At 39.1% G+C, this 15,005-nt stretch overlaps 1 long non-coding RNA gene across 1 annotated transcript in view; it reads left to right on the plus strand.

Annotated features, from left to right (window-relative positions):
* The window catches only part of LOC110125578 (uncharacterized), a 91,260-nt gene that overhangs the window by 8,185 nt on the left and 68,070 nt on the right, over window positions 1–15,005 (plus strand). Inside the window, exon 2 of the long non-coding RNA XR_011484362.1 lies at window positions 5,864–5,945. This is a non-coding gene — a long non-coding RNA (uncharacterized lncRNA). The remainder of the gene's footprint in view (window positions 1–5,863; window positions 5,946–15,005) is intronic.

Below are 15,005 nucleotides of genomic sequence, written 5' to 3' on the forward strand. Positions count from 1 at the left end.
ACACACATTGGATAAGCTACAAACAGAGTGGAGGAACAACTCTACCTGAGCCTAAATTATACAAATTCATAGTCCTGTTTTTCCCTTGTGTCAGCTTTCCTATCTGGTGGTGGGGTTATGGGAATTGGAGTTGAGTCCGAGCAACGGGATCCCACAGGCTGAAGGTACATGGGGGCATCATATACACTTGTCTGTTGGAAAGATGCAAGGGCAAGTATATCAGGCAAAGACCTGTATCTCATCAGTTACCCTGGTGAGTAGCTGTGGTCTCATCTACATTTCTTGGGCAGATGACCAATGGGGCCAGAAAGGTATTATCTGTGGGTGGTTGATTTAAGGCCTCATAAATGTTGGATGCTTGTTGTACCTCATATATATTTACTGAATCATGAATGTTTGGTACATCTTGGTCCTTCCTTCCCTTTCTATCTAGTTTGGAACATGTACGCTCTACTTGTTTTTACATCTCTCCAACATTCCTCAAATGCCATTTTCATTTCAAATACTCAGTTTCATCTAGTCTCCTTCCTTTTTTTAGATCTTATTTTCTATAGTAAATGTAGAAAATTCCTAAAATATTCAAACAGCACATGTTATAAATTTTAAAAATCAGTTGTAGTTGAAATTACCTTGGAAAATCTCTTAGTCACCTGTAAAGCACAGTGCATTGTACTGATGAGCCATGTTGGAGGCTGACATGCCACTGACCCAATGGGTGTTCCCTGGAGTGTGGGGACAGACTGCTCATTCCTCTGTTGGGTACCAGAGGAGGTTGTGAGCTTCTCACTCAGACTGCTGGGCATCCACACCATGGGACACATCCAGATACCGGGACCAGCCAAGCAAATGACAGATTCACAACTCCTACCTCCTGCTCACTCTGAGCATCCACTCACTTAGCGAAATTACACTTAGGTTTCTCTCTCTCAAGCCCACTTGAACTCATATGACTTAATATGTTATTCTTCTGGAAAAGACAAATATGCATAAAGATATCCATAACTTAAACAAACCTTTAGAAGGAAAGGGAAAGCAACATATAGAAAAGCATCTGAAAGCATATGTATAACTGAACCACTTTGCTGCACACATGAAACTAACAACATCGTGTTAAAAAATCAACTATGAAAGTGAAAGTCACTCAGTCGTGTCTGACTCTTCGTGACCCCATGGACTATAGAGTCCATGGAATTTTCCAGGCCAGAATACTGGAGAGGGTAGCCTTTCCCTTCTCCAGGGGATCTTCCCAACCCAGGGATTGAACCCAAGTCTCCTGCATTGCAGGCAGATTCTTTACCAGCTGAGCCACAAGGGAAGCCCAAGAATCCTGGAGTGGGTAGCCTATTCCTTCTCTAGCGGATCTTCCTGACCCAGGAATTGAACCAGGGTCTCCTGCATACAGGCAGATTATTTACCAACTGAGCTATCAGGGAAGCCCCTAATCAGCTATATTTCAGTTTATAAAAAGAAGTCTCAAAGGATGTGCAACAGTTAATGTTGTGTGTCAACCTGGCTAGGCTATGGTACCCAGTGATTTGGTCAACCACCGGTCTAGATGTTTCTGTGAAGATGTATTTTTAAGTGTGATTAACTTTCTCTCTCTGCCTGCTCATGAATGTATACACCATGCATGTGCATGCTCAGTTACTCAGTCGTGTCTGACATTTTGCAGCTCCCATGGACTGTAGCCCGCTAGGCTCCTCCGTTTGTGGAATTTTCTAGGCAAGAATACTGGAGTGGTTTGCTGTTTCCTACTCCAGGGAATCTTCCTGACCCAGGGATTGAACCTGTGTCTCCTGTGTTTCTTGCACTGGTAGGCAGATTCTTTACCACTGCACCACCGGGGAAGCCCATATATACACAAACTTTGTTTAAAGCACATTATCCCTCATAATGTGGATGTGTTCCATTAGATCAGTTGAAAGCCTAAAGGCTGAAGTTTTTTAAAGAAAAAGCAGTTCTGCCTCAAAATGGCAACATGGAATCCTGCCTGAATTTCCTGCCTGCTGGCCTGCCCTGCAGATTTTGGACTTTATAGCCCCCACAATTGTGTGAGCTAAGTCCTTGAAATCTCTCTCTCTGTGCCTCTATATCCTATTTGTTTTGTTTCTCTGAAGAACCCCTGAGTAACAGGATGCTACAGAATTTAGAGGAGCATATGAACACAATGTCAGAGTCCCCAAATAATGAATGGGAATTTCTGAAGTAGAGAGATGAAAACAATAATATGAAAAGGCAGTATTTACCCAAAAGAGTAGTATTTCTTGTGTCTAAGTGGAGGGAAAGGAGGATGCCTCAATGGTGCCTCCAGGCAACAAAGCAAGAAAAACGTGCATGATGTGGAACCAGCTTGAGCGCCAAGCCTCACACCTATCTCTGTCATTCGTGTACTTGCCCTATAAAAATGACTTGAAGCTCTTAGAACCCAATGTTTACTTTCTAATGCCATCTTAACTTTGGTCTCACTTCCTTCTACCCGGAATCCCTTCCCACTCTGTTTCCCATCTCTCCAGGGTCCATTAGTCTCTTACAGTTCTTAGCATCTCTCTTACCTGCTGAACATCTCCCCCTTCAATTCTCAGTAAAGCTTTTCTAAAAAGCAGAGTCAGGTGAACTGTGTTTCCCAATTTTCTAGAAATTACCTTATTCGCGATATTGTGTTTGCATAGCTGTCTCCTCATTGGTCTATGAACACTTTGCACTTTCAGCTAAGTATGATTTATGTATTTAGAACAAGACATGTCATATAGAAATCCGTACGTGTTTGTTGCTTGAATGAATGAGTGAATAAATAAATTTGTCCATGATCTTGTAAATGATGGAATGAAATCCAAACTCAGGATTTTCATATTCAAAGCCTGGTCTTTGTCTTCTGTATATGATGTGATCCAGTTATTTTTTTGGAATTCTGTAGGTAAAATCTATCTACTTGGAAGAAACATTTTTGTCAGCGCTGGACGGAAAGAAGAACAAATATGGGGAAAATGGACAGATGCCTATTTTTAAAAAAGAACAGTACACTAAAACTTGTTTTATTTTTGTGTTTTATAGCTACTCTTTTCTGATTGTTGACAAGATTCCCAAAGGATTGAACTCAAATATAAATAGAGATTTAGGATTTGATTTGCCATACACAAGATATATATCAGAAGTTCTCTTTGCTTCAAAATGACAACCATTTGGAAAGTTGGCAGGTTTATTGATAATCAGTTTATTATCATAAGCCTTATTACATGGAAGGTTGAGTGAATGACTGCTCATATGGTTTGACCTTGATGTCACACAGAGGACCTGCTCCTTTCCTTGAATTACTCTGTGGTGGATGGGAGTACAATTACTTCTATAATGTGCTTGTACATTTAGACATTGGTTCCTTTAAGGCACATTTTCCTTTCTTTTCAGTGGGCTCTCCCATCTATATGTATGTCAAGCATTTTCCCTAAACCCCACACCTAAATAGCCATCTATTTTGTGTTTGCTCCACAGTTGCCTCTGGTGCAACATTTCTGAACAGAAAGGACCTCTCTTGCCCCAGACCTGTTTCTTCTGGGTTTCTCATTTTAGTGAACTGTCTTACCACTCACCAAATTTCCCAAGCTAGAAACTCAAGAGTTTTCCTATCACTTACATCCAAACATGAACTAGTCTTATGAGTTGTTATCATGAACATTTCCTCACTCTGTCTACCAGGCTCTGTGGGTCTTGCCAGTGCCTTATTCAGGCCCTTCATTAGTTCTCACTTGGCTCCAGCCCTTCTTCTGTCCATTGTCCTTGGTGTAGCCAGGGAGGTCTCTTTTAAAGACATAACTGATCACGTGATTCCTCTTTCTGAAACCTTATAAAATGGCTACTCTTTACCCTTAGGATAAAGTACAAACTCTTGCATTTTCTGAGACTTTCCTGGTGATCCAGTAGTTAAGACTTCATGCTTCCAAGGCAAGGGGTGCAGGTTCAATCCCTGGTTGGGAACTAAGATCTCACCTGCTGTGCAGTGTAGTCAAGAAAGTATTAAAAAAAAAAAACATATTTTCTGAGCTCTTTCCAATTCTTCAATATTCATACTCCTCTCTCCACCCCACCCCACCAATTTCATATATTATCCTATTTTTCTGAATACCTTCATGTTCGCTTTGCCGTTTGTGTCTTTTTACATATTGCTTTTCTTGCCTAAGAAGCTTATCCCCTTTCTCCTAGCCAGGAGTTAGCCATTTGTGTATGCTGAGACTCAGCTCTGTCACTAACATCCTTCAGAAAGTGTTTCCAGATATTTACTGGTTAGCTAAATGCTCCTACCTACATGCTTCCTAAATTCTGTACATTATACCAATGTCATGGTATTTATCACCTGGTTTGGCCCATTAATTTTACTTTCATGCCTTTCCAAGCAGATTATAAAGCTCTTTATGACAGGGATTATTCCGTATATCTTTGAAAGCTGAGAACCTATCAGCTGGTATCTGCTGTAGCAATCAATACATTAAATTTTTTTAATTTATGTTTTAATTGAAGGATAATTGCTTTACAGAATTTTGTTGTTTTCTGTCAAATATCAACATGAGTCAGCCATAGGTATATATATATCGCAATCAATACATTTTAGTTGAATAAGGGGAAAAGATTAAATGACACTTAATGGGTGGTTTTAGAGGGCTTTGAAAACACATTTTATCTTCAGTTTAGCTAAAAATTTTTTTAGTGTGGTAAAATATTTATAACGTGAAACTTAACATTTTGTCCACTTTAAAGTATACAATTCAGTGACTCCAAGTACATTCAGTTTATTTTGTAACCATTACCACTAACTCTTTTCAGAATGCTTTCATTATCCCAAACAGAAAATCTGTACATTCCACCTTCCCCGTGACCCTTGGTTACCTCTATTGTCTTGTTTCTGTGAATTTGCCTATTCTTGGTAACTCTCATAAGTGCAATTCTTAAAATTCAAACAGTATCTGTCCTTTTGTATCTGTATTATTTTACTGAACATAGTATTTTCTAGGTTCATCTATGTTATAGCATGTATAAGAATTTCATTCATTTTCAAGGCTAAAAAAAATTCCATTCTATTTACCTACTCTTATTTTTTTATCCATTCATCTGTTAATGGACACATGCTTGGATTGCCTCAACCTTTTGGCTACTGAGAATAATGCTGCTGTGAATACTGGTGTACAAGTATCTGTTTGAGTCCTTGGTTTCAAATCTTTTTGGGTATGTATCTAGAAGTGGAATTGCTAGATCATATGGTAGTTCTCTGTTTACCTTTTTGAAGAATCATCATACCATTTTCCATAGTAGCTGCACCATTTTACGTTTCCACCAGCAATAAACAAGAGTTCCAATTTCTCCTCATTCTCATAAACACTTGTAATTTTCTTTTTTTGCTTTTTGGGTATTATTCACCCTTTTGAGTATTAAGTACAGTTGACTCTTGAAAATTTAAGGGTTGGGGTTCCAACCTCCACACAGTGAAAATCTGGTTATAAGTTTAGAATTCGTTCTCCAGATCTTCTGTTTGACATCCAAGGGTTCAAACAACCCTTACTGTGCAGTACTAAGTCCCCCTCCCCTGCCTTGTTTTTGGCTGCTTTCAAATGTCCTAGATACTCAGTCTTACCCCAGCTTTTCTTCTGTGTCTTAGAAGGTCTATTGTATGTTCCCACGTATAATTTTTTGCTCCAGGGTTTTGTGGGTCTATAGTCATCTTGCAAGTTTTATGAGTAGCATCCACCACTTTTACCACCTGAGTTCTGAGTTAGATGTAACAGACAAGCTCTTGTGTCAATCCTTCAGGTATCCACTGGACAGTTTAGGACAAATATACACAATAATTTGCAAATAATTTCTGCTTTGTTTTTTCTAGTTTGAGGAATGATACTGGAAACAAGGCTGCCACCACTTCAAGACCAAAAATCACTGCCAAGTATGAGAGGGGTAGAGTAATGGTAGGTGAAGATGCTATAAAACTTTCCTACCATTTTGAATATGGCTTTTTATTGACTGGGTATTTGTTTGGTGGCTATAAAACTTTGAGTGTTTTCCAGAGGTCCAAGAAATATGGTTCAGACAGTTGCTGCCTTTTTAAAATACATTTCTGTTGGGAAGTGAAAACTTGGAGCTTCCTAGGCTACCATTTTCCTGATGTCTCTTTCTTTAACGTAGTTTTGCCTTCACTTTGAACTTTCAACAAGGAGCACTCGGCATGTAATCTAAGAGAAGGTGTGTGCAGTCATTGAAAAATGGCAGAACAAAGACCTCTGAGCCACTGTAAGGAGGCTTGAAATAGGAACTTGCTTGGAAAGCTGAAATTTTATAGATGAGGAATCCACTAGGCTATTGGGTGACAGTTGAGAACAGATAGGCTTGTGAAATGCAGTTCTGTCCAGGTAGTAAATTGCTCAGGGAGCTGGTGCTTGCTGACAGTGTGGGACAGCTGCAGTTACATGCTGCAAATGGTTGGGTTTGATTTCTGGAGGCACACTAATTCCAGCTCATGAGGGGTCTTGAGTAATGCCAAAAATGACCAAGTAGAAGAAAATGTGAAGATAATGATATGGTTCTGGTGGTAAATTAGATTCTCCCTTCCGAGCTCAGAGAATCTGTCTAATTCAATTCATTCCTAGTGGTAGCTGTCATATCAGCTTGTCCTGACCCTGGCTGTGGTTCACAGCTGTATCTCAGTAGTGACTTGGGAGGAAAGCCTTTAGTAATTGTCTCCGCCTCTCCATGTCTTCACTCCTTCTCACATCAGTAGTGTCCCCTGCCTTTCCTTCATTTTTTTCCCCAACTACTTACTCTCCTCTGTTTCCTATTCCCTCAGTGAAAATATGTTCTGATCTGCTAAATGAATTCACATTAAGGTGCATATGGCCAATAAGACTTGTATGTAAACCTGTCTAGGGACTGTTTGCGTTTTAACAGAAGTTTCTGTGTTTCATGCTGAAAGAAAACATTTATTTTTAAAAAAATTATTATTTTTGGTTGCACTGGGTCTTCATTGCTGCACGTAGGCTTTCTGGTTGTGGTGAGCAAGGGCTACTCCTCGTTGCATTGCTCAGGCTTCTCCTTGAGGTGGCTTCTTTTGTTGCGGAGCACAGACTTTACAGCATGGGGCTATCACCCACCAGCTTTAATTGCTCCTCAGCACATGGAATCCTCCTGGCCCAAGGACTGACTGAACCTTTGTCCCCTGCATTGGCAGGTAGATTCTTATACACTGTACCACCAGGAAAGTCCTGAAAGAAAACATTTCTATTTGTGAAGCTCTAAGTATTAGTTGTTCCGTGTGTGTGTGTGTGTGTGTGTGCGCGCACTAGGTGCTCAGTTGTGTCTGACTCTGCGACTCCATGGACTGTAGCCCTCCATGCCCCTATGTCCATGGAATTTTCCAGGCAAGAATACTGGAGTGGGTAGCCAGTTCCTTCTCCAGGGGATCTTCCTGACCCAGGGATCCAACCCGGGTCTTCTGTATTGCAGGCAGATTCTTTACTGTCTGAGCTACCAGGGAAGCCCAGATATTCCATGGGAAAGAGAATTTTTAGAGGACCAATTCTAACTCAGAATATTTTTTAAGGTATACTCTATTCTAGGTAGTATAAAAAATTCCTAATTATAAAAGGGCTTTAGAAAATGAAATTTCTCCTCCCAGGATGAAAAGAAGCTCTGAGGCTGATTTGAATGTGACATCAGTGGATAATGAGCTTTTATACTTTTCCAGTCAGAGGTACCAAGGATAAAGCCAAAATTTTGACCATGTTGAGAAGTCAAGTCAGGGAAATTATCACCCGGCTTATAGGAAAGGAAAGGTTGTTGAGGGGGAACAGAACAAATCTAATTTAAATCTTGACTATTTTAGAAGATAATAAGCAGCCTCCATACATTATGTGGCCTTTCTTCCCAGTCATCATCAGAAAATCTTCGGAATACAGTATACAAATTAAGGATCTGCCAGTTCTGGAAGGACAGGTCCCAGAAAGTAAGAGCAGAGTGGGAAACACGTTATCACTGACTGAATTTAACTTCTCCTACCTCTGTTTCTTCCTCTGTAATGTGGGAGCAGTAATATCTATTGAAGAGCATTAGAACTCTTTTGATTACAAATTATAAGAAGCCATACTGAACATATGAACATAAACCAGAAATTAAAAAAAAGGAATTTGTAGGTTTTTACTCCTGGATGTCCAAGATCTTTGGCTTTTGGGCAAGCTGGATTCAAAGATCCAAAGGATGCCTTTAAAAATTTTTGGCCCTCCATTATTTCTGCTTATTTTTGTTTGGTTTTTCCTTAAATGGTTTTAATTTATGTGTCAGTTAAGGTGATCTAAAGAACACATCTCCCAGCTTAACGATTCTAAGAGAAAGTTGTTTTCAAATATCATTTTAAAGATGATATTGCCTTGCTCAGGTCAGATGTCCAAACCCTAATCAATCTCTGCATGTTGGCATTTTTGGATTGGCCATCCTAGGTCAGATGTATAATCCAGTATTTGGCCAGGGTAACCCAACTGACTCCCTCTCCAGGATTACATGCATGAAGGGAGAATTCCCTAAAGGATTAAGGAGGTAGAGGATGGAAAACTCTGCTGGGCATGAAAATATTGTAGCTGTTATAATCTACCAAACCTACTACTGCAGGTTAAAGAATCAAATAAGCAGACACAAGGAAGCTGTTTATAAACTGGAGTCATACTTAAAACATCATTTAGGTAATTATAAATACCATGTTCATTAAAATCAAGAAAGCTGCATCATATAACAATGACTTTACAAATCCGTGGGAAAAGATGGACTATTCAATGCCTGTTGTGAGACAACTGAATAAGCATCTGGAAGAAAAAAAATGCAAGGAGGAGCCTCACCTGCCTCCACACACTAGTATATATTCTAAATGGATTAAAGATTTAAATGTAAAAATGAAACCGTAAAAGTGTTTGAAGAAAACATGGTAAAATTCTTTTATAATCTTGGAATGGGGAAGGTCTTCCTAATCATTATTCAGAATTCTGAACTCATAAAGAATATGACTGATCAATAAAACTACATCAAAACCTTTTGTGTGATGAAAAATATCATTTGAAAAAAAAGTCAAAAGGCAGAAAACAAATAGAATAAAAGACAGTGGTGTGTTGGAGATGCCCTATGCTAGCTCACAGAAGCTGATTATTAAATTTTAGAAAATTTGTAAGCTGGTTGTCAACTTATTTAAAATTAAGTTATGTGAACTTATGAATAAAGAATGTTACAAACAAAGATAATATATATTCAAAAAGTCATCACTCTAATTGTTTACTACATTTTGTTATTATTCATGCTTTTGGAGTGATTGACATCTATTGTGTCTGTATCATGGAAATATTACATAATGGCTTGGTGTTACACATTTCTCCCAAATTCCATAGATGTCATGTTGGTAGCTGTGGAGAGAACATTTACATCATGAATATTAGCACATGCTATAAAATAGGATTTATTTTCCCCAGAGACCATTACTAAACATTAGCCAACACACCACTGGAAAAAAAAAAATGAAACTCACAGAGAAAGGGCTACTCTCCCTCTATGTAATGTGCTTCTTATAAGCCAAGTATAAAAAGACTATTAACCTAACAGAAACATAAGAAAAATATGAAGTGTTCATTCATAGAAATAAAGAGATGCTCTGTGTCACAAGACAAATTCAAGTAAAAACCATACTGAGATATTTCTTTTTTACTAACTAGATTAGCAAAACTCTTGAGTGTGATAAGACTCTGCTGGAAAGGCTGTGGGAAAAAAAGACTTTTTTTTTTTTACATTGTTGATGAAGATATAAATTTATATAACCCTTTTGGAAGGCAATTTGTCAATATGTATATAAAATTACCGATACATAGACTATTTGACCTAGCAATCCTATCCCTGGGAATTTATGCTATTATATAGTATTAAGTTCTTTTGTTTCATTTTTTAATTACTTTAAAGATTGGAAACAACACAAGTGTTTATCCATATGGGCAGGTTTAATAAACTGGAATATTTAAACAGTAGAATTAACTAGAACTCTAAAAAAAATTGAAGACACCAAGTTGAATATGAAGAATCTCTAAATTGTATCTTTTCTGTTCCATTTTATTGAGAAACAATTGACATGACATTGTATTAGTTTAAGATGTACAACATAATGATTTGATATAAGACTGTATTGCAAAATGATCACCACATTAGGCTTAGTTAACATCCATCACCTCATATTACAACTATTTTTTCCTTGTGATGGGAACTTAGGAGCGTTCAAATACGCTATATGGCATTAGCTATATTCACCAGGTTTTACATGACATTTCCAGAACTTTTTTATCTTAGAACTAGAAGTTTGTACCTTTTGATTGCCTTCACTCAATTTCTCCATACCCACCCCCAGCCTCTAACCACCAACTTGTTCTCTGTTTCTCTGAGTTTGATTTTTTTTTTAGATTTCACATGTAAATAAGATCATGAAGTGTTTGACTTTTTGTCTGACTCATTTCACTTAGCATGATACCCTCAAGGTCCATCCATGTTATCACAAATGGCAGAATTTACTTCTTTTTTATGGCAGAATTATATTCTATTATATAAATATACCACATTTTTCTTTACCCATTCATCAAGTTATATTATCAAATAACCAAAATCAAGGTTAATATCAGAGTTATCTTTTGCATAATAAAGTAAAATATAGTTGTATTTGATTTGCAGAAACAAAGTCTGGAAGAAAAGTAATAGAAATGGTTATAGGACAAGCTTGCTGTTTAAGATGTGGAACCCAGTTAGGCAGAAAGCAGGATTAGAACAAGGCTTTGTGTTACCTTTTTACACTAAAATGAATGTTGAACTATGTCAACATACTACCTTGTTACAAAATTAAATTGTTAAAGGAACCAAATGAAAGCTTCATTAAAGAGCACTTGACATTCAGTAAAAGTTACTGAGCACCTATCATATGGCAGGCACTGTTCTAGGAGCTGCGCCCAGAAGGTGACACCACATCATGTAAGCTGTGATGTAAAGCTGAAGAGTTTGTTACTGTTCTCAGCCACAGAAGCCACTCTCAGATGCCACAACTTCTATTACTTCTGTCCAGTGGTTTTCTCTTGTCCCATTAGTCTCATATCCATGACCTAAACAGAGTAAAAATATCCCAAGCCATATAGTTTTAGTAACAATTTAATGTTTGTGTTCTTCTCTATGTAGATTCTTTGTATATGTTTTCACAGCTTGGTCATCTTTCTTTTTTTAAAAAATTTATTCTATGGAAGTATAGTTGATTTACAATCTTGTGGTAGTTTCTACTGTACAGTAAAGTGATTCAGTTATACATGTACTTATATATTCTTTTTCATGTTCTTTCCATTATGGTTTGCTACAGAATACTGAATATGTTTCCCTGTGCTGTACAGTAACACCTGTTGTTTATTCATCCTATATATGTCATCTTTCTTCTTGAATATATTGTTTAATATACTCAGTGGAATATGATATTTAAAAAGCTCAGGCCTTTAATTTTGTGGACAGTGAACAAAATAGACAAAAATCCCAGTGAATTTACATTCTAGTGGTGATGAGGGAAAGACTTTCTGAGGAGGTGATGTTAAGTACAGTCATGAAAGATATGAGGGAGTGTGACTTGTTAGCATCTGGGGTTCTGCTTGTCATTCATAGTAATTACTATTTCCAGTGTCCTCAAGAAGATTGCAAGACATTACACATGCACACATATACATACACACCAATGTTTACTATTTTTTATGATCACAGTAATGCTGTCACATTACCTAATGGCTGTGTCCTGCCAATGGTGTATTGTCTGGTAATGATGATGGATTTGAATGGAGTGAACCTCTCTTTGTCTGTTGTTCTGGTCCTAGTAAGGAAGGACATAGTTGACATTTGTGAATGACTGAGACTCTGATGAGGGACAAACCTCTGGTTGTGGGGGCTTAATTCTCTTTCCAAATGAAGCTAAATGCTCCACAAAATTAAAGCCTTGACCTTTACTATCACATCCTACCAACCAGAATAAATAACACCCTCAAGAAGAAAGACATTGAAGATATGAAAATGTATCAGAGAACATACAGAGAAGAACAAAACATTAAATTATTGCTAGACCTTAAGTACCCTGGGGGATATTTTTATCATGTTGAGGTCATGGATATGAACCTGGATTGGATGAGAGACAACTGTTGGGTGGCATTTGAAGAGTAGTTCATGCATGTTTGAAGATACAAATTCCTTAGCTTTACATCACAGCTTACATGAGCTGGTGCCTGTTTAGTGGGTTCTTTCAGTGTTTGTGCTCTCTTTTATTCCAGCTCCTACTGCATTCCCCCCCCCACCCTTTTTTGTAATTGTTTAGTAGGTGGTAAGAGCCTTAGAGTGAAGTACCGTTCATGTTTCCTTCACATCCCCAGCACCTAGCACAGCCAGTCCTGACTTTTAGCAGCTCTTAATAGGTGTGTGTTGAAAGACTGGTAAAGACATGCCCTGGGAAGCAAGACACTGGATAGCAGTGTAGGTATCGTTTTGGTCTGGGGGATTTGGAGTCTAAAGGCCTGCTTTGTTTTCCAGTTAGGTGGGCTGATGGATGGCCTAGCATTTTGGTAACTGTTAAGATTCACTGCTCCCGTTTAGCTTGCCCTCTGTGTGTGCACACAAGGCAGCTGGTTCAGCACAGCCGTCTGTGCTGATGGTTTTCAGCTCCCTGCCAGCCGGGTGGGCTCTGCCATCAATTTCCCAGAGTCTCCAGCACCCTGTGATCTGACAGTAACTCAATCCTCCTCCACAGACTTCTCTGATCTCCCGCCCTGCATTCTCCTCACCTCTGTCCCTTGCTGTCTGAGCCACAGACTTTGCCAGCCATGTGGACTAAAGCAAAAGTGAGTTCATCCACAGAGCATGTGCCTGGGCAGCCAAGTTCCCCAGGTTTGAATAAAATGACCCAATCGATTTGGCATTCACTGGGCAGTCACACAGGGACATGTCCATTCTGGGATGTCCCTCAGGCAGGCAGATGCTGCCTCAGTCAGATTGGCCAAGAGTCCTTGAATGGGGTCCTGGCAAGAGTCACGGGAGATCAAAGTCCACCCCCGCCCCCATTCTACAAAAGCTGAATTTGCCTTAATAATGATTTCCCAATAGGAATTTCAACTCCCAATTTCATTTGGATTCTTCCTAAATAGAAATCCTTCACCTGGTCTATATAGCTGCAAATTTAAAAGACTCAAAATTGCAGCTTTCATAGACAACGGACTATTTTATTTCTAGGGGGTAAAGAATTGGCACTGGCTAATGAGTTATATTCCGATGTACAATGCCCTCTGATTGTGTATTATATATTAGCACTCTGGACTTGAAAGAGACAATTGTGTAATGTTTGCCCATTAATTGAGAATAATCATCTCAGCTGCACAGTATTACATACCAGCCAAGCTTGTCATTCTCATATCCAACAGCTTTTAATTGTTGTGTTGCCCTTTAACAGCAACCTTTCTCAGAGTTTGGAGAACAAAAACAGAGACCTACCTAAATATCAGCTTCTTCCCACCCTGAGAGAAAAGAATCCATTTAGATGGAAAGGATTTGCCTTTTCTAATCCTCAGGGAGTGCTCATGCCTTAGCAATTTCCATTATCCATCAAGTCTAAATACTAAGGCCATGGGATTTCTTCTTCCTAATAAAGTTAGGAAATGCAATAGACAAGAAAGGGGCTTACATGATTATACAGTAAGCTGGAGACTAAAGTAGAAGAAATGCCTTAAAAATCATTGTCAGAACCCTTTTGAATGCAAGTAACAGAAAATTTAACTCAAACTGTCTTAAGTTAAAAAAAAAAAAAAAAGTATTGTTTCACATAACTGAAAAGTCCCAGGATGGAATTGCTTCAGCATATCGCTAAGAGTCGGACACGACTGAGCGACTTCACTTTCACTTTTCACTTTCATGCACTGGAGAAGGAAATGGCACCCCACTCCAGTGTTCTCGCCTGGAGAATCTCAGGGACTGGGGAGCCTGGTGGGCTGCCATCTATGGGGTCCCACAGAGTCGGACACGACTGAAGCGACTTAGCAGCAGCAGCGTCTTGATTCCAGGGCCCAGAGTATCTTTGAGTTTTGGTCCCACAGTCCCCACATCTCGGCCCTTCTCTCCTCCACTGCTGGTTTGAGCCCTCCCTTCCTCTGGGGAGAGAGCAGCTGGCAGCTCAGCTCTGGGCTCACAGCTCTAGTGCAAGTCCCAGGTTTGGATTTCATTGGACCAACTTGGGTCATGCCCTAATTCAGAACCAATTATGGCAGCCAGGGAGAATGAAGGGTGCTGATTGGCCAGGCCTTGATCACTCTCAGCCCTGGAGGTGAAGGGCAGGGTCAAATCCATCAGCCTGAATACATGAACTGGCACTAGAAAGTGGTGATGACTGTCTAAGAAAAAATTGTCCCTACTACCAGAAAAATGGAACCGAATGCTGAGCAAACAAGAACTGAGGCACTATCCCTTCATGTCAGCCTCACAAATGAATGCTTTTGTAGGTTAGAAATTTAAGCCTAACACCTTTTCCCTGAAGATTGTATAATAAAGATGACCATTTACCAAGTGCTGGACATCTCACATAGTGTTTTAGATTAGTCCTCTCGTTTAATCCAGTGCTACCCAACCAGGAAGGTACAACAAACCCCCTTTTCTAGATAAGGACACAGAGGCATAGAGAGATTAAATGGCATATTCTAAGCCCACAACTGTTAGAGAGTGAGTCATTATACAGCTCTGGCCTGACTCCAAAGCCCATACTTAGTCTCTTTCTGTGTATTCCCTAAACTTGCCCATTTACAAGACTTCTAGAGAGGTTACTAAAGTGAAACTACAGGTTCTCAGGCATCCTGGTTACTTAGATTACTATCAACTCTATTTCTTTGTAGAAGCTGGTCCTCTTACATTGATCTCAGATGATCCCACAAGGGCAAATACTCTTTCTTATGGCCCACAGCTGGCTC

Source organism: Odocoileus virginianus, chromosome 28 (assembly GCF_023699985.2).
Source record: "Odocoileus virginianus isolate 20LAN1187 ecotype Illinois chromosome 28, Ovbor_1.2, whole genome shotgun sequence".
In the NCBI taxonomy this organism is placed as follows: domain Eukaryota; kingdom Metazoa; phylum Chordata; class Mammalia; order Artiodactyla; family Cervidae; genus Odocoileus; species Odocoileus virginianus.